At 38.9% G+C, this 26,365-nt stretch overlaps 1 protein-coding gene across 1 annotated transcript in view; it reads right to left on the bottom strand.

Annotated features, from left to right (window-relative positions):
- The window catches only part of PMFBP1 (polyamine modulated factor 1 binding protein 1), a 164,103-nt gene extending 144,762 nt beyond the window's left edge, over positions 1-19,341 (bottom strand). The window contains exons 1-2 of the mRNA XM_045076250.1: positions 19,123-19,341; positions 18,364-18,532 (exon numbers count right to left, since the gene is read on the bottom strand). The gene's annotated coding sequence lies outside the window, so the exon portion shown is untranslated. The remainder of the gene's footprint in view (positions 1-18,363; positions 18,533-19,122) is intronic.
- Positions 19,342-26,365: the final 7,024 nt, after the last annotated feature.

Genomic DNA, 26,365 nt, shown 5'->3' with positions numbered 1-26,365 from the left:
ACAAACTTAAACAAAATTCAGATTCATCCTTCTAAACTGCTTCCAAAATTGCCCCAACACCCTTTAAAACCTTCAGCCATACAAGGGTTCATCCCTATAACAGAAGATTTAATAAGTCAGGAAATAATTATTCCCTGCAGTAGTCCTTGCAACACTCCTATCTACCCATAAAAATAGCCCCATGGTTGAGAGTGGGGATTTGTACAAGATGCTAGGGCTATAAATAAAACTGTATTCCAAAGTTTCCTGTGGCACCCAACCCAAACACTCTGTTGTCAAATATTCCAACTGAATGTAAATGGTTTACAGTTGTAGCTCTGTTTTGCCTTCTTTAGCATCCCAGTAGATAAGGAAAGTTAGTATTTGTTAGCTTTCACTGGAAAAATCAACAGTATACTTGGATAGTATATTCACTCAAGAATTTACTGAAGCCCCTTCATATTTATCGCAAGTTCAACATTGGAGTTTAAGTACACCACAACTTTCCAGAAATTCTACCTTGATTCAATACATAGATGACTTACTTCTTTGTTCCTCATCCAGAGAGAACTCAGAAATTGACTCAAAATATGTATTGCAACAGCTACCTTATAAACATCATAAGGCCCCTTGAGATAAACTTCAGTTTTCACAAGAAAAAGTACATTACCTTTATCATGATTTAACAGCAAAAGGAATCATTCTGCTTCCAGAAAGAATAAGTACCATCCAAAGTTACCCTAGACCTAGGACTAAGAGATAACTTAGAAGATTCTTTGGGTTTGCAGGACATTGCCAATTTAGGGTCCCTAATTTTTCCTTATGGTTTCTCCACTCTATGAACTGACTAAAAGTAACATTTAGGAAACTGTTCCTTGGGAAACAAAATATGAGGAAGCCTTTACTGGAACCAAACAAGCCTTACAAAATCCTCCTGCTTTGAGGCTTCTTGATTATACTTTTGACACTCTTTGTTTATGAATGTAATAGGCAGGCACTGGGAATCCTTACACAAGAACATGGGGGGGGGGGAAAGTCCTATAACTTATTATGGTTTATAATCGGACATGGTAGGCAGGGCATAACCAAATGGTTTAAGGGTAGTTATTATAGCTGCTAAAATTGTAGAATCCTATTTAGAACTTATTCAAGGAAGTGTATTCTATCTGAAAGTTCTTCATGCTATAGAGTTTGCTAAACAGCGAATATACTCAGCAATTCTGTTACTCGAGTAGCATGATATTCTACTCCTGTCTCCTTCAGATCTGCATATTCTTTGCTGCAAATTCTTAAACCCTACTACCCTTTACCCTTACCTAACAAAGGAGAAGCTCACAACTATGCTGAATTGGTCTTTCAAGATCTGACTCCTAGATTAGATGTACAAGAAACTCCAAATCTGGACTTAGTATGGTATGTTAATGGTTCTTAAGTCAAAATTCTGAAGGGAAATATCAAGGTGGGTATGCTGTAACTACACAATATGTATTATTATAAAGAAGAGTCTTTTCTCAGTTTAACTCAGCCTAACCAGCAGAATTATTTCTCCTCATTCAAGCATGTGAACTAGCAAAAGGAAAAACTGCAAATATTTACACAGAGAGCAGGCATGTTTTTTGGAGTGGTCTCTGCATTTGGCATGCTCTAGAAATGAGATTTTTAATATCAAATGGTATGCCCATAAGAAATAGACCTCAGATTGCTGATCTCTCTGCTGTTATTAGTTTCACAAATAGCTATAAGCAAAATCGAAGTTCATACCTGCTGATCAGACTCTGAGTATCAAGGAAAAGATGTTCTTGGCTGATGTTCATGCTGAGGCTGTTACTCAAGAAATTCCTAATCTAACCAAATTCTGTACTTTAAATGAGTTTTGTGAGATAGATCCAAATATGGTTACTTAAGACAACTTGTGTAACATATAAAAATTGTGTCAAACACTGAAAAACAAAAACGGCACCAAGAAGGATGTAAATTTAACAACAACAACAGATTCTGAGAAAGTCCAAATGGTCTTCTGACACTTCCTGAATCTCTCAAATTGCCACTCTTATGAGTACTTCACACAACTACCCATGATGGAATTGATAAAATGGCACAAATTATGAAAAAATTTTGGTGGAGTGATTGTCCTAAATTGTCACGACAGATTTATAGTCAATGTTTAACCTGTCAATCATATAACCCAGCTAAAATTATTAAAGTAGCTTGAGGCGTTGCTCCCCTACCATCAGACCATTGGCACATTTACAATTGGACTTCATTCAATTGCTTCTTTCTATGAGTTATCAATATGTATTTATAACGGTATATTTGTTTTCTAGATGGGTAGAAGCTTGCCCCTGTTGGAAAGCTGTTGTAGCTACTGTGGCAAAGAAATTATTAGAACACATTTTCCTAGTATGAGGAGTTCCAGATGAAGTTTCAAGTGATTAAAGGATTAACTTACTGAACAGGTTATAAAGCAATTAAACAAGGTTATTCAAATATTGTGGCACTATCATTGTTCCTATCATCCTCAGTCTTCAGGGAAGGTTGAACATACCAATGGTACTCAGAAGTTGAAAATGGCAAAACTGACCGAAATCACATGATTAGCGAGGCTTACAGTGTTATCCTTCACTATCCTCTTAGGATTTTAAGATCAACACCTTTTGGGAAACATAAATTGACACCTTATGAAATCATCACTGGGTAACCTATGGCATTTAAGATAGAATCCCATGCATATTTTGCCTTTATAAATTCTGACCTGACTAAATGCTCTAAAACACTAACACAATATTCAAAAACTTATTTGCAATAGCTTGATGTATCCCATATATTGGAACATGGAGACTTGGTATTCTGGAAGGAACATCAGAGAAAAATGGCACTTGAAACTTGATGGAAAGGGCTATCATAAGTTCTTTTCATTTTTTACACAGCAACTAAACTATAGGGTATTGAAACTTGGATCCATGTTTCTCATTTAAAGAGAGCTCCCCAAGCCTGGTGGTGGGTATTATGGAGGGCACGTATTACATGGAGCACTGGGTGTGGTGCATAAACAATGAATTCTGTTACACTGAAAAGAAATTAAATTAAAAAAAAAAAAAAAGAGAGCTCCCCAAACTTTTTGGCTTGCCAACCTGCAGCTGACTTAAAATTAAAGATTTCCAGGGAGAAGTCTTTCCCTGAAGTAGATGATAGCATGATATAGACAACTTCTGTCCAACATCATGAAACAACATATGCAGAATTCCTATGTATTTTCAAGACTTAATTTTAGAACAATTGTTTTGTGATTAGTGTCTTGCAAACTAACTCAAAATGTTTAAACTTAAGGGGAACCTTCCTATACTGTTGGTGGGAATGCTAGCTGGTGCAGCCACTCTGGAAAACAGCATGGAGGTTCCTCAAAAAGTTGAAAATAAAGCTACCCTACGACCCAGCAATCACAGTACTGGGTATTTACCCTGAAGATATAAATGTAGTGATCCAAAGGGACACGTGCACCTGAATGTTTATAGCAGCAATGTCCATAATAGCCAAACTATGGAAAGAACTTAGATGTCCATCAACAGATGAATGGATAAAGAAGATGTGGTATATATACACAATGGAATATTATGCAGCCATCAAAAGAAAAGAAATCTTGCCCTTTGCAAAGACATGGATGGAACTAGAGGGTATTATGCTAAGTGAAATAAGTCAATCAGTCAATCTGTCCAATCAGAAAAGGACAATTATCATATGATCTCTCTGATATGAGGGATTTGAGAGGCAGGGCAGGAGGTCATGGGAGCTAGGGAGGGAAAAAATGAAACAAAATGGGATTGGGAGAGGGACAAACCATAAGAGACTCTTAATCTCATGAAGCAAACTGAGGGTTGCTGGGGGGTGGGGCAGTAGGGAGAGGGTGGTGGGGTTATGGACATTGGGGAGGGTATGTGCTATGGTGAGTGCTGTGAAATGTGTAGGCCTGATGATTCACAGACCTGTACCTCTGGGGTAAATAATACATTACATGTCAATTTAAAAAATGTTTAAACTTATGGTTCTCTTTATGCTGGGAATTTTCCTCACCTAGACTGAACACTCACTAAAGTCCAACATCCAACAAATAACTTCTTTTACTAACCAAAATTATTTTTGGTTGTCTAGCCATTTTTTAAGAGAGAGTGCACATGAGTGGTGGTGGGGGGGAGCTGGGAGGGGTAGAGGGAGAGGGAGAGAGAGAGAGAGAGTCCCAAGCAGGTTCCATGCCCAATGTGGAGCTGAGTTGGGGCTGGATCTCACACTCTGAGATCACTACCTGAGCCAAAGTCAAGAGTTGGATGCTTAACCAACATAGCCACCCAGGCATCCAAGTTACTTAGCCATTTAAATGCTCAGGAAGGGGCGCCTGGGTGGCTCAGTGGGTTAGGCCGCTGCCTTCGGCTCAGGTCATGATCTCAGGGTCCTGGGATCAAGTCCTGCATCGGGCTCTCTGCTCAGCAGGGAGCCTGCTTCCCTCTCTCTCTCTCTCTGCCTGCCTCTCCATCTACTTGTGATTTCTCTCTGTCAAATAAATAAATAAAATCTTTAAAAAAAAAATAAATGCTCAGGAAGACACCCAATTAATATTAGATGCAGCTGCTATACATTCCTAGATTGACTGATTAAGGAAAATGGCTTTATGAAAAGGTCTGGTATTCTTCCCTTGGCCACTCAACTAATACTTATGGCCAATTAATATGGCATTGGGAAGAAGCCTGAGAGCCAAGCCCTGGCTCATGACCACTGTAAACTTAATTGCTGGCAACCTGTCACTATGCATAGAAAATTGTACTAGACCTCATCTGCAGGATTGTTCAGACTCACTCTGTATTTGATTTAGATGAGGAAGAGTGGACTTCTACATATATTAATACAGAATTAAAATTAGATAATGATAACAATACCCTTAATTATATCATCAAGGAAATGATTGAACTTGTACATTGGTTCAGTGAAAAATAAGTAGGGAAATGCAATGCCTCCATAATCTCATAATGTAAAGCAAATAACGGTTTCACTTATTGGATAGACCAATATTCAGGGCACCAGTGGAAAAAGAAATCAATCATTTATCATCCATGATATGATACATGGACTGCTAAATGAAATTCATAGGAAAGTTTTTTGTTCCTATCTAAATGTAAACCACAGCCATTCAAGATGGGAATGTGCTCCTGCTTCATGCATGGCAAGGAATAATCATGATGCCCACCTAATTGGTGGGTCAAGGGATCCACCATAACTCTCTTATATTATTGGGTTATTCATCCTCTGTGGTAATAAGATATACAAAGCTTTCCCACTGAAATGTTATGGATACTGTGGTTTAGGATAATCTCGTACCCAAAGGACTAAATATGACTCCTCGAACGCTAGCCAGATTTTAAATTTAAAATGATATATATATGAAGTAACAAGCTTCCTGTGAGTTTCCAAATCCTACTGTTCAAAAAAGCTCTGGTTTTCTTATGTTTGTTGGAATGTTTTTTCCTCAATTGGGAGTTAATGAGTTAGAAAAATCACCTGTTAATATTTCTGCAACCATTGAGAAAAGCTTTAATGATGCCCTAAATGTTCTTCAAACAGTACAAACTGAATAAGTAGTTTATTTTCAATGGCACTCTAAAATAGGAGAGTCCCCACAAACCAGAAGAGACTCTTAACCTCACAAAACAAACTTAGGGTTGCCAGGGGTGGCGGGGAGGAGGGTAGGGAGAGGGTGGTTGGGTTATGGACATTGGGGAAGGTATGTGCTATGGTGAGTGCTGTGAAGTGTGTAAACCTGGCGATTCACACCTGTACCCCTGGGGCTAATAATACATTATATGTTAATAAAAAAAAATAAAAAAAAAATAGGAGGGTCCCAGATGTCCTGATTGCTCAACAAGGAGGTGCATGTTCTATAATTGGAGAAAAAAATGTTATTTTTATGTTGATATATTATGCATTATTACCCCAAATCTAAAGGATCTGAAAGACCAGATAAAAATTTTTCATCAGGGCACCTGGGTGGCTACGAGTGTTAAGCCTCTGCCTTCAGCTCAGGTCATGATCTCAGGGTCCTGGGATCAAGCCCCACATCATGCTCTCCGCTCAGCAGGGAGCCTGCTTCCCCCCCACCGCCTCTGCCGGTCTGTATGCCTACTTGTGATCTCTCTCTGTCAAATAAATAAATAAAATCTCTTAGAAAAAAAATTTTTTTTCCAAATAAGTGACACCTCATGGACCTGTTTTGTTGGTTAAAACTTGGCTCTCAGGAATCTCTTCTCTGAGGAACTTTCCAGTCCTTGGTTATTGCTCTCCTTATAGCCATCATATTATTCTTGCTAGTGAGTTGTATACTTTCTAGCGTTTTAAGTATCTTTTGGCAGCCTCTTGCATACTAAGTGGTATGCATAAGGATCAGGCAACTGCATGAAATCAACAATAATTGCTTAAACAATGAAGACTGCAAGTCCCTCCAGCCTGGCAACTGTTCTGATGGATAAGTAAGTGATTCCTAGACCTGAGCTGACTACATCAACAGTGGCAACCGGAAGTAATGCTACTGCCCTCAGAGACCATGACCAGAAGAGGGGAACTGTCAAAATCAAACACAAAGACCAACCAAATTTGAAAATACCCTGAGCAGACAAAACCAGTGAGCTTTACAAGAAAAGCTCAATTTAGTTTATTTGGCAAAGAAAAGTGAGGTTAACTTAACCAGCACCACTTCTTACTTATGCCTCTAAAAATCATAAGTAAAACTTAAAAAGGTCCCCCAAATTGATATGAGGTAATCATTGACCAATTCCCTTTCATTTAAGAAAATTCTAATATTGTAACCAATCACGTAAAGAATAAACACTCCCTGCCTTTCTACTATACAAGTTGCTCTATAACAATATACCCCTGAGCCTCATTCCATGTTTTAGTTTGAGTGCTCCTGGTTTACAAACAGTCTTTTTGATGTGTGCACAATAAACTTTTACTAACTGCTTCTTAAGTGATTCATTGGATTTACTTCTTCTTCTTCTTCTTCTTTTTAATGAACTTCTGGAAGTAAAATGACAAAGTTGTATCTTACGGTGCACCTCAAACTTTTGTATCTCATATCCCATCAATTACTGAACTTGTCAATACAAGCCAGTTTCCTTCCCACTCTGATCCCTTCTCCCTCCTGCCAAAGACTGGTAGGAGCAAAGAAGCAAGCTTCCTTTCCAACCTTAACATTAAATACTGCGGGCATTCTATTGCCATGTTTACAATTTATGTTTTTAACTTTTTTTACCTAGGATGTAAGAAATTTTAGAGTGTAATTTATCATGAATCATCAGTGTTCTGAAAATCTTGCAGTCCACTTAACCAATGTTGTTTTCTTGCTGATTGAGAATCCTTCTAGCATCTTGGCCCATGCTCCTCTTGAACACTCAACGTCACAGGCCTTACTTAATTTTAGGCATCTTTCCTTCTTCTAATTCAGATACAAGTCAGGGAGGAAAAGTGAAAATGAGAATAACATGCACCCTGCAACTAATAAAAGCAATTGTACAGTTGACTGTAAATATTAAGGGTTGAAGATGCATGTAGTAATCAAACAGCCTTCCCTTTGGGACATCTGGAGGAGAAAGCAGTCAGGAGGCCTCAGGGCAAAAAGGGGCCTGAAAGCCTATGTCATGAACCTTTTGTTTGCACTGGCTTGTTAAAGAGAATTCTGGCAATTCATCTGGCCACTATTGGTTGCAAAGCAGTTAATAACAGAAGTTCTGGGTTTGATCTGTTAACTTCCCTGCACCCCAGCTTTTTCAAATGTAAAAACAGAACTAATGGCTTCACAGGATTGATGGGAGGATTGTGTATGGATGTTTGAATCTGAACTCTGGGAAAATATTCAAGAAGTAGTATAGAATAGTCAAAATAGGAGGGAATAGGCAGCTGACCATAGCAACTCTGGCAGTTAAGACTAGATTTTCAGTTGTGAGAGAGTCCAGGAGTTAATATACATACTTAATATATTAATATATTATTATGCTATTATAAAATTATATATTATTTTGTGTTATTTTTTATATATATTTATCTATATAGATATGCATATATACTATAATGAAATATCAATATTTTGGGGGGACTTCACTGAAGAAGAGATCAAAGGTTTGGAAAAAAGCTAAGTAAGGATATGCTATCTAATTGAATCAAAGTATTAAAAAATCCTTTTAGAATAACTAAATCAGGAGGTAAGGAGAAGTAATATTTCTTTCTCATTTTAAGGGAGAAAGACTTTTTACTTAGTTTTCTGAGATCCAGAGGCTCCTTTCATCAGCTTCTCAAGAGCCCTGGCTCTCATTCCCCAAAGCAGTGAGAACAGAGTTCTCAGCCTCTACATTGATGATTTATCCCGGTCACAGAGGGGACACTCGGCTAACTGAGGTTAACAGCTTTCTCGGTTTCATTTCAAAAAGACATTAGCATGGAGGCTCTATGAAATGCTGATATGCCAAATACTGATTCATTCACCTGCAGAGTTCGCTATAAGGCAGGGACCTATTTGACAGGCAGGGCTGAGCTTCCAGCCTTTTCCTAAAGGGCAATCCCATAATTCATTTCCTAGTGCTAAATTATGCCTGACACCTCAATGAAGACTTCAGGTGCACTCCCCCAACTGCAATAAGCCTAATGTGGAAGAAGAGTGTTGGGAATGACAAAGGTATTCTTTTTGAATATAATATAACTAATTCAATTGTATGTGGAAATATCTGTGATGTAATACATTTTCAGGCAGGGTTGGGTTAAGGGCAGTAACTGAGTGGATGTGGGGATGTGACAGTCATGTACACAGCTAGACAGGGTGGCCCTGGTTAGGCCCTTATCCTGGCCACAGTCTTTTAAGCATGGGGACATCCATGTTGTGCATTACTACCTAAGCTACATACCCCTTGACCTGTCCTTACAATTGGTCTATTCATCAAATGAACGCCAAGCTTTCTATAATACTCTATTCTCCTTCCAAATTTGCAGGAAAGCAGACTGTCCAGAAGCTGCAAAGTGGGCTGTTGTTACTCCTCAACAGAGGTTTCTGTGGAGAGGCTGAACAATGGGTACAGAAGCGTAATGTCTGTCTCCACCCTTCAGCAAAGGGTGTTCCAGTAGCCAACTTGTGATTAACTTGTCAGACTTGGCGATAAAGGCCACAGAGATGATATGGCAGAAGAGAAATAAAAACAACTTCACAGGTGCATTTGTAGTCCAGCTTCCTCAATCTCCTACCCAAGACTTGTCTTTCAGTATGGGCTGGGGGTCATGGGCCATTTTACTTCATGGTACATGATGAAGCTATGCAGACATGTGAGCCTGACCAAAGTTCAGGGGAACTTCAGAAAGGTGAGGCAGGATGTTTTCTCTCTAGCTCAGGAAGTCTCCCTCATTATGGGCCAGATATTGGGGACACTGCAGTGAATGGACAGACAGACGTCTTCTCTCATGGAACTTTTGGCCTCACTTGGGAGACCTGAGCTTCAGAGGAAGAATTAAGTTGGCTAAGAAGAAGAATTAAGATATGCACAGCCCGACAGTGCCCACCCTCACTAGGTGTTTGATAACTGCTTGCTGGATGAAGACACTGTAAGTAGGGTAAAAAGCAAATAAAAGGAGCTACACATTATTAAGTGACTTTCATGTCCCAGATTCCATGCTTGGTCATTTTCATCATATGATGTGATTTTTCACAGGATGAATAGTTAAAGTCACCATATAGCCTGGTATATGATTTCTGAGATAGTCTCTTCCATGGCATAAACATGGGAAACTGCTTTTTGGTAGAAAGACTGCAAGATTAGCTGTCCATAAAACTGAGGCTTTGGTAGTGACTCTGTTATTTGTTAATGGCATTGCCTTAGACAAGTCATTTATCCTCTCTGGGCCTCAGTTTCCACATCAGTAAATTGAAGATTATAATACCTCCCTTCTGGGGTGGCCAAGAGGATTTGATGAAATGGTAAACATAAAAGGGTTTTAATTATAATTAAGACCCTGCTCTCCATAAAAGGAAAATCAGATTTTATTCAGTTCACTTTGTATGATTTTATTCTGCTACTAAACGATGACATTTTATATGGTTTTAATTCCAACAACAACATCAGAAACAACAATAAGATTGTCCTGACGGTTGGGGCACCTGGGTGGCTCAGTGGGTTAAGCCTCTGCCTTTGGCTCAGGTCATGATCTCAGGGTCCTGGGATCGAGGCCCGCCTCGAGCTCTCTGCTCAGCAGGGAGCCTGCTTCCTTCTCTCTCTCGGCCTGCCTCTCTGCCTACTTGTGATCTCTTGTCTGTCAAATAAAATATTAAAAAAAAAAAAAAAAAAAGATTGTCCTGACAGTTATCAAGGAGGTACTTGGGAACATTTATGTCAGAAAGAATCTTATAATAAGTTGAAGTTTTTTTCAAGGTGATTATTTTCCCTGTACTTATCACATATTTGGGAAAATTACTAATGTTCCAATGCTTAGGCACATAAGTCAACATAACTAAGTTCTTTCTTTAGAAATCTACCTCTTTTATCCCTTCACCATTTCTTTCTTTCTTTTTTTTTTTAAAGATTTTATTTATTTATTTGTGAGTAGGAGAGAGTGCATGTGCCTTTGTGTGCGTGAGTGGGGGGAGGGCCAGAGGCAGAAAATTTCAAGCAGACCAGGCACTGAGCACAGAGCTCGCCCGTGGGGTTTGATCCCACAACCCTGAGATAATGACCTGAGCCTTGCTTACTGCAATGTCGGAATTTACCAGCACCACTGAGGCTCCCTGCTCCTTCAACATTTCTAAGAATTCTTTTAGATGAATTAAAATTTGGAGAACACAGGAGAATGGATTTCAGATTCTCACTGAATAAAGGACTATCCTATTTAATGACAGGAAATACACTTTCCCCAATCAGCATTTTAACAATGAAAATGAAAATTGTATATAACTATTTTCTTAGCAATCCTTTATTAAGTCAGGAAAAGAGGTTAAGTATCACCCCTATTTGACTTTACTCTTTATTTTTATTTATTTATTTATTTTCGTGCTCTAATTGTGTCTTGGTTTATGATACTTCCTATGTCAAAATCTGTGAATTCTGTCATTTCCTTCCCCTTCTCAGGACCATTAGTGAGGTGGTTATATTATGCCAAAGTGGGCATCAGTCCTCAGAGATGCACTGGACACTGTCTCCCACCTAAATGTGAGGGCCCACCATTTGTCATTACTCCTTGTTTATGGTCCTTCAGCCAATTTTCAATCTATGTGACCATGCACATATTCTACCCAATTTGAATTAATTTTGCAAGTGGAAATTCATGGAGCAGTGTATCAAATGCTTTAGTAAAACCCATATATATTACCTCTAGTGCATTCCCTTCATCCATTAATCTCGTAATGCGATTTAAAAGAGTGATCACATTTGTCTGGAATGATTTGTCCTTTATCCATCCCTAAAGCTGCCTCCTGCTCTTGGCTCCATTATCCCCTACATCCTTTCAGTTCTTCTCCTTTGCATTTGAGTCATTATATTATTAGGCACAGAGGTTACATTTTAATAGTTGATAATTACTAAGAACACGTTTTTTTTCTGTTTTGAAAATACTTGAAATAGTCAAATCTTTAAAGTGAGGATTATTGAAAATAATCTCTATTGATTGTCAAATTCCTAAGCAAATTGCTTTATGCAATCTCTTTATCTCAAGATACGATTCTGTTAACAATCTCTTGGCCTAGGTCCTTTTTTTTTTTTTAATGGAAGTTTTTTTGTTATATGGTATAGTATTTAAGCTGTCTTTCCTGTTCTGCTTGTTTGAATTGTGTTTCCAGAACCATACTTTCATTTCTGCCTAGGAAAGATATCTACTGTGTTGCATAAACTAAGGGTGATTATAAATATTAAATTCTTGCTGTAATTCTAACATAATCATATCAACTATGAATGCCTATATTTATTTGCAAAGTAAGTCTAGCCTATTTTTTTTTTAAGATCTTTATTTATTTATTTGACAGACAGAGATTACAAGTAGGCAGAGAGGCAGGCAGGTGGGAGGGGGATGCAGGCTCCCTGCTGAGCAGAGAGCCCGATGCGGGGCTGGATCCCAGACCCTGGGATCATGACCTGAGCGGAAGGCAGAGGCTTTCACCCACTGAGCCACCCAGGCGCCCCTGGCCCAAGTTTTTTTTAATGTGTATCTGGATTCATTTGTCTGTCTGCTAAAAATATTCCTCACCTTTTAGATTTATGTAGACTTCCCTTCTGAAGAACTCAAGGGTTATATACCAAATCAATAAATTTGGAGCAACAGTGAACTAAAAATATAAGATGTTTCCAAAAAGTAAGGAAAGCAGGAGAGCACAATAATAATAACAAAAGAGAAGAATGATAAAATCAGGGAGAAGCTGGTATGTAACAGGTAAAAAAGCATGCTATAAACAATGGACCTTTGGAAAGCTAGTGACAAGAATATCAATTAAGGCTTTGTGGGGAATTCCTTTCAAAAGGTGAGGAGGCTCAAATAGGGATTGATGCTTTGAGATCAGTTCTTTGACCCACAGTTCCAATGCAAGCTACTTCTCCCTATCTATCATCATAGTCATTGGCCAGTCTTTCTTCTTTGCTCTACCAACACTCTCTTTAAGAATGGAGGACTCAATACTGCTTTTTCAACTTTCTGCTTCAGTGGGTGAAGGTAAGTGAATACTGAAACAAGGGTCAGGTCCACAGGATATTTAGGTGTCTGTCCCATAGACACTCACTGCTGACCCTGATAAGATACCACTTGTAGGATACGTGGAATGCACATGGATCAGTGTCTTATTAAATGATGGGGTGAAATAAGCTTTACCCAAGATAAGATCTTAGTACTTTATATTAAATCAGATTAAATTTTGTAATCTAAATTTGTGGTTGGCTAGTATATTTTAACAAGATATTCTGTAGAGGGGTATTGAAAGCCATTGAACTGTTAACCAATGACTCAGGTACAACACGTGCTCATGCACAAGAATATTGAATGGAAGACTAGATAATAAAAATGGCTATAAATTGTCTTCCAATTTTATCTTCATTTTGATCTCTATCTTCTTCCTCCTGTAATAAACAAGTCCATTGTTGATAAAAATCAACTTGGACCCAAGAAATATGCAGCCTCACAGTGATATGTGAATACCCATTCATTTGGGTAGAAATAGCAACTATTTATTATGGGAAAGCAAGAGGTGCATACAAAATTGTGTCAATATGCATGAATAAATTCTGATTTTTATGTGACATTAATATTAAGAAGTTGAGTGCATGTCTGAAAGTGTACCTTTCTATGTATAAACATCTCTGCTTATTCTACACAAAGCATTTGTGTTGAGGACTTAAGAGGCTTTTATTACTAATGCTCTAGGTTTCAAGGAAATTTTCATAATCATTTTCAAATACATAGACTTTTAGGGGGAATTTATACATTTGTATCTGTGCCTTAAAATAAAAAACATTTTCCCTGGCTTTTTACATTTGACTGAGAAAGCCCTAAAATCTCAGGATGTGAAGAAAGCCCTCTATCTTCATGCCCATCCTGACTTTCCCTTGTCTGTACTAACGAAATGCTAAAAAATGGGTCTGAAACTAGGATGTTATCATTATTATATTCTTAATATAGGATTATTATTTTTTAGGAAGCTATAAATCAAGAGTTGCACTAAAAGGGAAGTAGAACAGGGTCCCTATGGCCATCTTTACTGCTTGGGATATAAAGGTGTCACTGTTGGAAAATCTGGCCCAAGCAAACATTCAACCTACTGACTTTAATTTTCAATTAATTTTAATTTTCTGTCATATATGGGTTTATATATGTGATATATAAACCCAATACATTGTCTTTGAATTTTCCTTCCTCCTCATTTTTAATATCTAGTGCACCCCTGCTATGTTCTATACTTCGTGGTAGGTGGTGGTAATAAGCCAGGGGCCATGCCCTCAGGAATGTGGCCTCTTTAGGAGGGACAGAGAAGTAAATTGATGTGAATCCTGTGGTGTGCTAAGTGTTAGTTAGAGAGGTTGTGGGTGCTCTTAAGGCATAGAAAAGTGGCAGTTTATTCTTCCTGTGGGAAGGCTGGTGAAATTGTTTAGAAGAGATGATGCTTCAGTTGAGTTTTGAAAAACAAGTAGAAAGTAGCTAAAGTAGGGGTTCTTTTCTTTTCTTTTTTTTTTATTCATTTGACACAGAGAGAGAGATCACAAGTAGGCAGAGAGGCAGCAGAGAGAGAGGAGGAATTGGGCTTTCTGCTGAGCAGAGAGCTGATGCAGGGCTTGATTCCAGGACCCTGAGATCATTACCTGAGCTGAAGACAGAGGCTTAACCCACTGAGCCACCCAGGCGCCCCTAAAGTAGGGGTTCTTGACCTGACATCCTCTGATTCCTAATAAATCCATGGATAGAGTTCAGTAGGTCTATAAACTTAGATAAGACCAAAAAAAAATCACATCTTTATTTTCACTAATATTGAACCATATTTAGTATTTCCTTCAGTTATAACTGTAGGAAACACTAAAGTAGTATTAATAATACCAGTGACAATGTCACCAACAGAAATCACAGCTATTTTCATATCATATCCATATTACATATTTTAGGTAATTTCAAAATATCCCTAATATTCATTACTACCTTAAAATGACAGCAGTAGTTCCCCCACTGGATCTTATTCACCCCAAAATTACAGTAATAGATCTACAACTAGACCATATCAACATTTTAATAAAAAGTACACATATGGTGATATTGGAAATCAATTAAATGATTTTAATCTTTTGATAACTTAATCTCAGTATAAATTGGTTTCCTTGTAATTCTATACATTTTATTTCATACATTCAAAAGTATTATTCTGAGGAGAGGTCCATAGTCTTCAAGGCTATGGCAGTCTGGAAATAGGGTCCATGACACAGAAAAGATTAAGAACCCCTGAATAAGTAAGAAGGTTGGGGAAAGGGACAGTGGTTATTTCGGTAAGATCAAAAGTTTATGGTTGATTTTAAGTACTTAATCTTGATATTTCAAATTTTACATTATGTTTCTTTAAAAGCAAGTACTGGTAGTATGAAGACTAAATATGTGCATGTCAGTTCTGTGAACTGAGTAATAAATACTCACTGTGTTTTCATAGGGACATGTTCCTGGGGAGCAAAACTATTGATTAGACATATTAATAACTCGCAGAAATTCTGAGTCTAACAAGAAAGGTCTGTCATGGCGTCAGACTCTATAGCTAGCTGTGGTATGATAAAGGCCAAAGAAAGATGCCTGAAATACTTATTTATTACTTTTTCTTGCCTAAGCAGAATGTTAGCAATCATTTAATATCAACCAATGTTTGCCTTATATACATTTCAGTGCTTGTGATAGGTGCTGGGAGTACAGAATAAGCTAAAATTTTATCAAATATTAGTGGAGGCAGCTGGTAACTTAGGAAAGAGCACTTGACCAGGGGTCCATATCCTCAGATAATTGACCCCAGTCTGATACTCATATCTGTGTCACCTTGTGCATTTTATTATTGGTAAAATGGTGGTAATGGCTCTGCTCTAACTTATTTCATGAGTTTGCTCTAAGAGTCAAATGAGTACATCAAGATGCTCAGAAAGGCTTGAAACATAATACATACATTTTTGAAAAGAAAAAAAGTGAAATATTAATATCATGATATTTTATGTTATGAATGTAGAAATAACAGTGAAATGTTTCTATCCTTGCATTAAAAATATTTGAATATACAACCTTTAAGACAAGTGGGATTGAAAAACATATCTATATATATGAAATATAAAAGGCAGATGTACCATATGACATATATCTGTAACATACGAGTTGGATTCTTATAAGACTGAAGACACTGAAGCTTGCTATCCTAAGCCATTGGATTATTCCATAATAATAATTATTTCCCTATGGCTGGTAACAAGCTTTCAAATATGACCTGTAGGAACAGTAGCACAAGACAGCAATGAATTTATGTATGTGCTATTTAGATTTAGTGGCACTAAGATCACATGGAAACACATTTAATTAGTGGAGTGCATTCAGTTCTAAAATTTAGATCACTTTCTCCAAATAAGCTTGTGCTTCAGAGGAATCAAGCAAGCACATGTTGACAAATATTGCAAACAATGGGAGAAAGACACGAATCTCAGCATTTTTCTGCCTAAAAATAAGTCTACTCTTATTAATTATGCTTTTCATTTTAACCTAGCAGGGAAGGATTTAAGTACTGGCCTCAGTCTTCTATTCTTTAGGTCAAGGTTGAAAGTTTATTTCTACAGTAAAATACACCTTTCACATTCTGAGTGTCGCCATATAAATCAAACAAAGAGAACTGCATTCCAATTCTCTCCATTACCACAGAGGCATACAAGTTACAAACCAGAACATTCTTCCATTTTTAGCTTGAAGTATTTTTCAACCTCAAGTATGCTTGGAAACATTCTCAAGTCAAGTCTGTTGTGATTATACCTGTTAGACTTTTATTTTGTATAAATTATCTAAGCCAAATGGAGTCCAAAATACAGACCCTGCCTGCCAATTGGAATAGTCCCTAACCCTCAATCATTTGCTAAAAGAGACAAATGAGCTATATCTGAGTTCTGAAACTACCATCTCTGAATAAAAAGGAAAATAAAAAAAAGAGTAAAGGTTAATATGCATTTGGGAAAGATATAGTTAATGCAAATGCAAGAGAAGCGTGGGACACCACTCTAACCTGCTTATACTCATTGCCCTCCAAGTAAAGACACCTGCACAGAGATACACAGATATACACTTATTAACTCAACACAACTGGACTGGAGTGACTAAACATTCAGAAATGAGGAGAAATAAACCCAATACATTCTCCCCACATCCTACACAGTGCGTACACACCCACCAACACACCTCCTCAACATGAATAAGATCCAGAAGTCCTTAAACAGTTTTATAGGCATAAATTACAAATTAATGAAACCTGCTGAGGGCAGACACACAAAGATACACAGTTCAAAATATAAGCACTGAAGCAAGACAGACATCTGATAGAAAGTCGGAAGTTCCAGAACTGAAAAGATTATACCCTGGATATCAAACAAATGATGGATTCAGGGTGAACAGATTTGTATCCTGGACAATGGTTTAGGAAGCACAGCAAATGACGTTGAAAACCATTTTCCGTACTACTCAAATTTAAAAAAAATTAAAGTCAAATGGTTTCCACCCTACATAAGGTTGTCCTTGCAGTGGACAAAGCTTTGGTCAATGGTCTTGGTCTCTCCAGCTGGCTTCAAGGGCTCTGCCTCCAAATAAGTCCTCCGTATCCTTTTTTCCCCCATTATCATGAGTAAGAGATGCTCTGGTCACTTCATGTGAGCTTAGATTTATGAGGGGCTGAGAAATAGGAGCATGAGGCCCTTCAAATTTTTCTTCTAGATTTAACTGCAAGTGAGCCAACACAGGGTCTTGGCATTGGTTAAAAGCTGTTTGTTACTGGATCCGATCTGTTGCCCCAAGGAAAGCAAGAACAAAGCGACAACTAAAGAAGTCTTCCTCTTACTCCCCCCAAAACAGCCCATTCCTTTCCGAGTCCAGGCTCCTGAATGCACATGAAACTGTGTAGCGTTGGCTGTGGGGAGCAGCACTCCCTCCTCAGCTGGAGGCAGCATTCAGAAAGAATAGATTTTTCCTGGCTTCTGATAGTCTGAGACATTGTGCCTGTCACTCAGAGTATGAGCGAAATAGGGTTTAGAAGAGAAAGCAGAGATAAGTAAACAGATATGAGAGTGGGAAGAGCGTACAAAGTACAGAGATGGCAGAGACTGATATCACACCCACCCTGGGATAGGCCACTCTCCCTAGGCCTGGAAGAGGCTCCTAAGCTATTTTAATTATAAATATTTATATCATGGAAGCAAATTCAGAAGGATTTATGTCCCAGGGGAGTGCAGATCAATAGATCTGAGAAAACCTCATCTCCAGGCTGACCACTTAACACTGTTATCACCGATTAGGGCTGCCTGGGCCTCTGGGGGGGTGTCAGTTCTCCTCTCGTCCTCTGTAGGTCCACCCCATTCTTGGCCCCAAGAGGAAATCAATATCAGGAGGCAGGGATCAATACCCAGGACGTCTGCTTGGCCACAGTGGCTCACCTTAGGACCAGAGTTTGGTGAGCCTTCATCTACCCTGCAAACTCCCTCACAACCCCTCCAGCCTCCCAGTTCTGCTGGGGAAGTCCCAATTTTATGTTTAGCTCATTAACTGAAATCAGCAAAAATGCTGCTGACTCTTTTGAGTAAGGAAAGAAAGACTTGGTTATCATTTGCCTCACTTCCCAAAAGTGAGGAAACTTACCAGACCTCAAGGATTGGGTAATTTCCTGCCTCATGCTTCCTGCTGCCGACTCTCTGGCCACCAAATACTGTCGGAGCGGCTGGAGCTGGCTGGGTTTCGTTCCAGGTCTGCCCGCGTCTCCCTAGGCTTGGTCTGCCGTTGATAGATCCTCTGCTCCTGAAGCATCCAGCTATTGACCCGCCCAGGGAAAGAAAGAAAAAAAATGGGGAAAAAAATCAATTAATACTAAACGGCTTAACAAAACCCTGCATAGCACAGGCCTGAAGCTCACCGGGTAGGAATTGGGGTGGTCTCAGTGGCAACTGGTTGTGGGGACAGGCTCAGCTAGCTGGAAGAGCTGATGTCCCAGGGACAGGAAGCCAATATGGTAGGCGTGATCACACATACAGACACACACACATGCACAAGCACACACACATGGCAGCTCAGTCTGACATGCCCTAGTCTGGGAGCAAAGAGGACTGTGCAGGTACATGTTCATTGTGAGCTGGTGGAGGGTGTCACATTCACCAAAGCAGAAGAACGGTTGCAACCAGACTCATAGAAGGGGCGTGTATTTTTCTGTTTTATGGGGTTTTTTGGGGGGAGGGGGAAGAGTGAAAGGGGAGGAGATATTGTTTTGTTCTGAAAAGGTAGTATCATTTATGTGTTGCAAAGAGTTACCCCAGGCATTTCTTCGTGCGTCTCCCTATCATACGATCACATGCAGACACACATGAAGCTTTTTAAAGGGGGGCAAAAAATGAGGGAGCACCATACCTCAGCTGCCAGGCCCTCTCTCTTCTGCAGGAGCTGGCTTTGAAGGTTCAGGATTTTTGCATCTCGCTGTTCCAGCTGTAAAGAGTTTACATAGGGAGGGAGCAAGGAAGGATCATGAATGTCAACCAATGAGCAATTAGCATGACAAGACTAAAGTATTGATCCACTAAAGCTCACTGCACTGCTGTAGCCCCAGAGGTAGAGCAGCTCCCCTGTCACTAACTCCGACAGTGCATTTCAGAAGCCCGTAATGTAGGGCTGGCTACTTCTGCAACCCTGGCCCTTTCTCCAGGCAGGGGAGGGCGGCACCCTCATGCTGCTCCTCTGCAGCTCTCATAGTGGTCCCTCTCCGTGGGCAGAAAGCTGCAGAGAAGACCAGAAAGAACGGAAAGATTTTGGCTGTTCTACTTCATTCATTTTTTTAAAAATACAGCTCCCTCCCGATGGCACCAGGCAGCTCTAGGTATTGATTGGAGAAGGGCTAGGGAGAAATCCTGGCCTGACAGCTGGGGCTGGAACTAGTGTGGTTTACCATTCTGCGTGGTCAGGGGCAAAAAGCCTCCCGTAGCACTAACTTCTGGCCAAGCCAAATACATACTTCCTGGGCACATTTTATGCATTTTAAACACTAAGGGTTAAAATAGGAAGGGAAAAGGTGCAATCTCACTAAAGAGGCATTCTTATTCCTAGGTGTAAGTCTATAATACCTTGAAAGAGAACACGATGGAGTCTGGGATTTGGCAGACACAGTATTTTGCTACACTAGCCAGGAGAGACATGATTCCTGCTAGTTTCTCCATTGATTCCTTTCCTTGTTACTCTTAACTACACACATGCTGACATTTCTTTGTCATTTCTTCTACTTTTTTCCCCCATTCTATGCCTTCACAAATTCACTTAAGTTGCTTTTCCAATTTCATTCCATACCCTATTTGGATGATCTACTAGCAGTCCATCTCCTCCCTGAAATCCTACAAGTAGCGGTGATCATTTATTCTTGTGTGAGCTTCTCCTACATGCCCCAAACTTCTCTTCCATGATTGGCAATACTGATATGGTCTCTACACTCAAAGAATTTACAGACTAGCTGAATCAGTGAGCTACTCATTGTCAACAAAATCATCTATCCATTCTCTGTCTGTTAATCCATTTGTTGATCCATTCAATCTGTGCTTGTTGAGAACTTCCTATTGTAAAGGACTGTCCTTTACTAAAAAGAAATACAGTGGTGTGGCAGAGACTTGAGTGCTTGCTGATAACCATTTTCTCTTCTTCCTGGGTAATTTATAGGGCCTATGACTGAGTTCAGGCCAAGAGAATGTGGTGGAAGTGAGGCATGCCTGGCCTGGCTCATAGAACCTTCCATCTTATTTCTTATTTTTCCCTTTCATTGAAACCTGGATGGCAGTATTTTGAAGACAGTGGTGCAACCTACGTCTCTGGGATCCAGCTGGAAAAGACTTGCCTGACCCACACTGGACTATGGTATGAAGAATAACTCTTACATTGTTAAGTTACTGAGGTTTTTGTGTTAGCATCAGTGTAGCAGTTAGTGTTACTCTTACTAATAAAAATGTTAAATAAGAATAGATATAGCACCTGCCTTCACAAAGCTTGCAGTCCAGTAGGTAAAAGAGGTATTTAAAAAAATTTTTTCAAAAATAAATTTAAAAGCACAACAGTGGTAAGTATAATAGGGAGAGGGCATATCTGAGCCAATATACACATATATCAGAGGAAAGTTACTTAGATGACTGCCATTGCACAATTATGTTGAGATCTGAAGTGAAAGTGAACTGGGAAGACATGAGGGTATTCTAGCAGTAGGGAATAGAAGTAGCAAAGTTGCTATGGTAAGAAGGAGTGAGGTATATTCTAGGAACTGAAAGAACCCTCATGTGAGTAGGACACAGATGAGAAGGGAAATGGTGAAACACAAGGATGGGGAAGTAGGTAAGTTTCATTCAGGGCCTTGCAGATTCTGAAGAATGAATTGCTATTTCCATTTTCAGTCATATGGTAGAACAGAAATGCTCTTTTCATTAAAAAAAAAAATGTTGAGATATTCCAAAGAAAATGGAACACATGTTCTTTTAAATAAATGGCTAAGCTTGCAAGGACACAACTCCTGAAATGCCAAGCACAAAGAGGGAATTGAAGTGAGAGTAGTAAGCCATGGAACATGAATCTGCCCTGAGGAGTGCTGCCTAGTCTCAGTGACTGCAGGGATTAGCTTTTAACACTCATGTGGGGATAGGGGCCCATGCAAGTTAGGAAGTTGGAACTGAGACCCCCATATAAAACTGGGACCCTTAAAAGGATGCTTTCCAAGGTTGCTTGACTTCTCCTGGCCCATGGGTGAGAAAAAGTCTCCCTTGAGAATTTGTGACTATGCCTTTAAGGTTTGAGGATTTATCTTTACTATTCACCAAGTTCAGAGACCTCTAAGCTGAAAAATTAAAATCAAAATTGGTCTTGGGCTAGTAATATCCTCATGGCATTTGGCAAGAGTAAACCCCAAAATACACTGGAGGGCCACAGCTTCATTTTGGTCACCTGTGGTTTTCACAGAGAAAGTGTTGCTGAAGATATAGCCACATGTTACAAAACTAGAATGAGAGTAGTAGACAAAGAAAACAGCCAATTTAGAGCACTGAGAATTTCAGATGATAGAGCAGTCTGGAAGAGGCTGCAGAGTAAGTGTGCTTAAAGTGATTAAAAACATGAAAGAAGGTATCAAAATTATACAAAAATCATGAGGCATTATGAGAAAATAGAGTGAACTGGAGAGGGGTCATATGAGTAATGCATCAGGATCAAGAATGCAACCTTCTTGCCTAATGTGCTGGAGTAGGTACCTATCAGGACTTAGGAAGCAGTGATTTTTATCTTTCTCTTTTGCTCCTTATATTAAGTATCTAATTTATATAAGACAAACCACCCACTTTCTTTGTTAGTGACATCTAAAATATAAGGGCATAATGACTGCCCCAAAGCCAGGAAATATTTTTCATGTTTAAAACTGATGGTCACCTCATAAGGCATTCTCTGTTAAGATTATTGAAGTGTCTCATAAAGGAAAATATCATCTCAGTGTGATTTCTTTGCTTCTTTGCACTTTTTAGCTCAATGGTCTCTTTCCAGCTGGGCACAAATTGAGGACACTGGCCTTTTCAATGGTGGACAAAGAGCCATAATGGGAGGGAGGTGGCAAGCATCAAAGGAGAGCTCAAAATAAGAAAGGCTCATTATTTTATAGGAAACATTTTTTTCCTTGCTAGTGTTTCAAAAATTATTCCGATATCTCAAAAAAGAACTAGTAATAAGTAAGATAATGACATCAAGAGGTTACCTGGCCAGCCTGAGTTGGTGCTGTGGAAGAACCAATATTGCTTTACAAATCCCAGGATATTCCTTTATAGACCCAGGTTCAAGTCATAATAAGAGTTTTCAATAGTGGAGCTTTGAGGGAATAAGATGATCCCAAGATGGTGGGATCGGGTCTATTTCACCTACCTCTAATGTCCTGAGACACTGATCACCATCACTACCATTGGCAGTTTTTACTGAAGTTCAGCTAGTTGCCAAGCCATGTGTTATTCCATTTAATCGTCAGATAACCTCTGCAGGGTGGGTGTTAATGTCCCCATTTCTCAGATGACAGACACAGAAAAACACAATAATCCAAATTTTCTTATCCTATACCAGAATTGGAGGTAGGATAAATGCCCTTAAGCCTTCCTTAGCAGATTTAGATAGAGGCAAAGCCATTCATGGCCCTAAAAAGAGCAGGGGCTCATAGACAACTTCTTTGTTTGTGTACCATTAAAGAAAGTTGTGTTCTGAGCAGCCCAAGTGAGAAAACTGAGCGCAACTACGTTGATCTCTCTCTTCCAGTAGCAAATGCAGATTTACTCCAACGGGATAAATATATTTGAACAACAGTGATTTATAGAATTAGGTGTACTGGTGGGGCTGCTTTCAATCAGGGCTGTTTATGATGAAAAGAGTCAGGTTTTCTGAGTTCTTTTCTTTTTCCCTCAGCCAAATATTTCATTTATCCATGGGGTGTGCTGCTTGTCCCTTCAGATGTATCCAGGTCTGTCCACACTGGTACCCCACAGTCATTTTTGTCCAAGCCACCACCCTATTATCCCCAGAAACCTCTTAATGGGCATGCCTGCCTCTGCTTTTACAACTTGGGATCAGTTGCCAAACAGCAGACAAAACAATCTTTTACAAATTAAATCAGATACTACTGATTTAGTAGCATGCTGATGCTAAGATGCCCCAATATTTTGCAGGCTGGGCACTCAGTGCTCTTCTTTGCCTGGAAGATTCTGTCACCAGATCTTTACATGGCTGCCCCTCCTATTCTTTAGGTATTGGCTCAAAATCACCTTCCTGGAGACCACTCACCTCAGAGGTCACTCCTCATCACCTTACCCTGTTTTGCTATCTTGTTTTTGGACACTGAATCTCAATTACCAAGCACAGTGCATGGCATATAAACATTATTAATATTTAAAAGAAGGAATAAATGAGTTTTGTATCTTCATTAACACCCATGATCTTCTAAGATAGAGGAAATGAGATACACAATGATTAAGAAAAGTTATTATTAATAAGTCAGCCTTGGAAAGGAAGTCTTTTGAGAATTTTCTCAAGGCAGATAATAATTTATATAGGGAAATCAGAACAGATAATTTTTTATTTGGAATATTGTTGTGGGTGAAATTAAGCTTATAAAAATAAAAAGTCTGGGCTGGTGCCTATTTGGAATTACTATTTAAAATGTGCAATCATAATAGTCAAATGTACATTTATATAGTATTTTCTAGTATAAATAATAGTTTTGCACGTATTAACTCCTCTTTTAAAATTAACAACTACATGAAGGAAACAGATATTATTCTCTGCATTTTACAGATTAAAAACAATGCTAGAGACATGATAGCTAGGGAGTATCAAGTTACAACATGGTCTAGTAAACCTGAAAACCCAAAGATCCACCTTAAGAGAATATTTTCTTTTATAGCATACTTTGAAAAATGGCGGATGGGGTGCACAGAGGAAAAACTTTTGTTTAGGGTGCTGAATTAAGTTCCAATAGGGTGATGTGTTCATTTCCTAGAGCTGTTATAACAAGCTACCATAAACTGGGTGGCCTAAAAACAGCAGAAATCTATTCTCTCACAATATGAGAAGCTAGAAGTATAAAATCAAGGTATTGGCAGCGCCATGCTTTTTCTGAAACCTCTAGGGGAGGACTCTTCCTTGCCTCTTCCAGCCTCACGTGGCTCCTGGCAATCCTTGGCATTTCTTGGCTCCAATACCTGCCTTTGTCTTCATATGACCTTCCCTCTGAGTCTGTGTGTGTGTTCTCTCCTCTTCTTATAAGGAAGGACAGCAGTCCTGGGTTTAGGGCCCAGATTAATCCAGTATGGCTTCAACTTTACTAATTACATCTGCAAAGACCCTATTCCAAATAAGATATTGGGATTCTGAGATTCTGGGTGGATATGATTTTTGTGGGGGACATTATTCAAGCTTCTATAGATGGGAAGTATCAAACTGTAAATGACTCCCTTTCCTCTTCACTATCAGTTTCTGTATGTTTTTTTTTAAAAAAAGTAGATATCACATTCAATAAAATCCCTATCAAAATACCATCAACACTTTTCACAGAGCTTGAAGAAATAATCCTAAAATTTGTATAGAGCCAGAAAAAAACCCAAATTGCCAAAGGAATGTTAATAAAGAAAATCAAAGCTGGTGGCATCACAGTTCTGGACTTCAAGCTCTATTACAAAGCTGTGATCATCAAGACAGTATGTTACTGGCACAAAAATAGACACATAGATCTATGGAACAGAATAGAGAACCCAGAAATGACCCTCAACTCTCTGGTCAACCAATCTTCGACAAAGCAGGAAAGAATATCCAATAGAAAAAGATAGTCTCTTTAACAAATGGTATTGGGGAAATGAGAAAGCCACATGCAGAAGAATGAAACTGGACCATATTCTTATACCATATAGAAAAATAATCTCAAAATGGATGAAAGACCTAAATGTGAGACAGGAATCCATCAAATCCTAGAGGAGAACATAGGCAACAACTTTTTTGGCTTTGGCTACAGCAACCTCTTTCTAGACATGTCTCCAAAGGCAACGGGAACCAAAGCAAAAATGAGCTATTGGGACTTCATCAGGTAAAAAGCTTTTGCACAGCAAAGGAAGCAATCAACAAAACTAAAAGGCAAACTACAGAATGGGAGAAGATATTTGCAAATCACATACCAGATAAAGGGTGAGTATCCAAAATCTATTAAGAACTTAAAAACTCAACACCCAAAAAACAAAAAGTCCAGTCAATAATTGGGCAGAAGACACAAATAGACATTTCTCCAAAGAAGACATACAAATGTCCAAGAGACACTCAACATCACTTGGCATCATGGAAATTCAAATCAAAACTACAATGAGATGTCACATCACACTGATCAGAATGGCTAAAATGAACAAGTCAGGAAACAACAGATGCTGGTGAGGATTCAGGGAAAGGGGAACTCTCTCACACTGTTGGTGGGAATGTAAGCTAGTATAGCCACTCCAGAAAACAATATAGAAATTCCTCAAAAAATTAAAAATAGAGCTACTCTATGACCCACCAATTGCACTATTAGGTATTTTTCCAAAGGATAAAAACATGGTGACTTGAAGGGGCACTTGCACCCCAATGTTTATAGCAGCAATATCCACAATAGTCAAAATATGGAAAGAGCCCAAATGTCCATTGACAGATGAATGAATAAAGAAGATGTGGCGTGCGCGCATGCACACACACACACACACACACACACACAGGAATATTACTCAACCATCAAAAAATGAAATCTTACCATCTGTAATGACATGGATGGCACTAGAGGGTATTATGTCAAGTAAAATAAGTCAACCAGAGAAAGATAATTATCATATGATTTTGCTCATATGTGGAATTTAAGAAACAAACAAAGGATCAAAAGGGAAGGGAGGAAAAAATAAAACATGATGAAATCAGAGAGGGAGACAAACCATAATAGACTTTTAATCATAGGGAAAAAATGAGGGAGTTGGAGGGGAGGTGCATGGGAGGAGGGATAGGGTAATAAGTTGATGGGAATTAAGGAGGGCACTTGATGCAATGAGAAGTGGGAATTATATGCAGTTGATGAATCACTGAACTCTACCTCTGAAAT

Source organism: Mustela putorius, unplaced genomic scaffold (genome assembly GCF_011764305.1).
Source record: "Mustela putorius furo isolate JIRA1106 unplaced genomic scaffold, ASM1176430v1.1 tig00000174_pilon_pilon_pilon, whole genome shotgun sequence".
NCBI lineage: Eukaryota > Metazoa > Chordata > Mammalia > Carnivora > Mustelidae > Mustela > Mustela putorius.
This window is presented reverse-complemented; position numbering and strand designations above follow the sequence as displayed.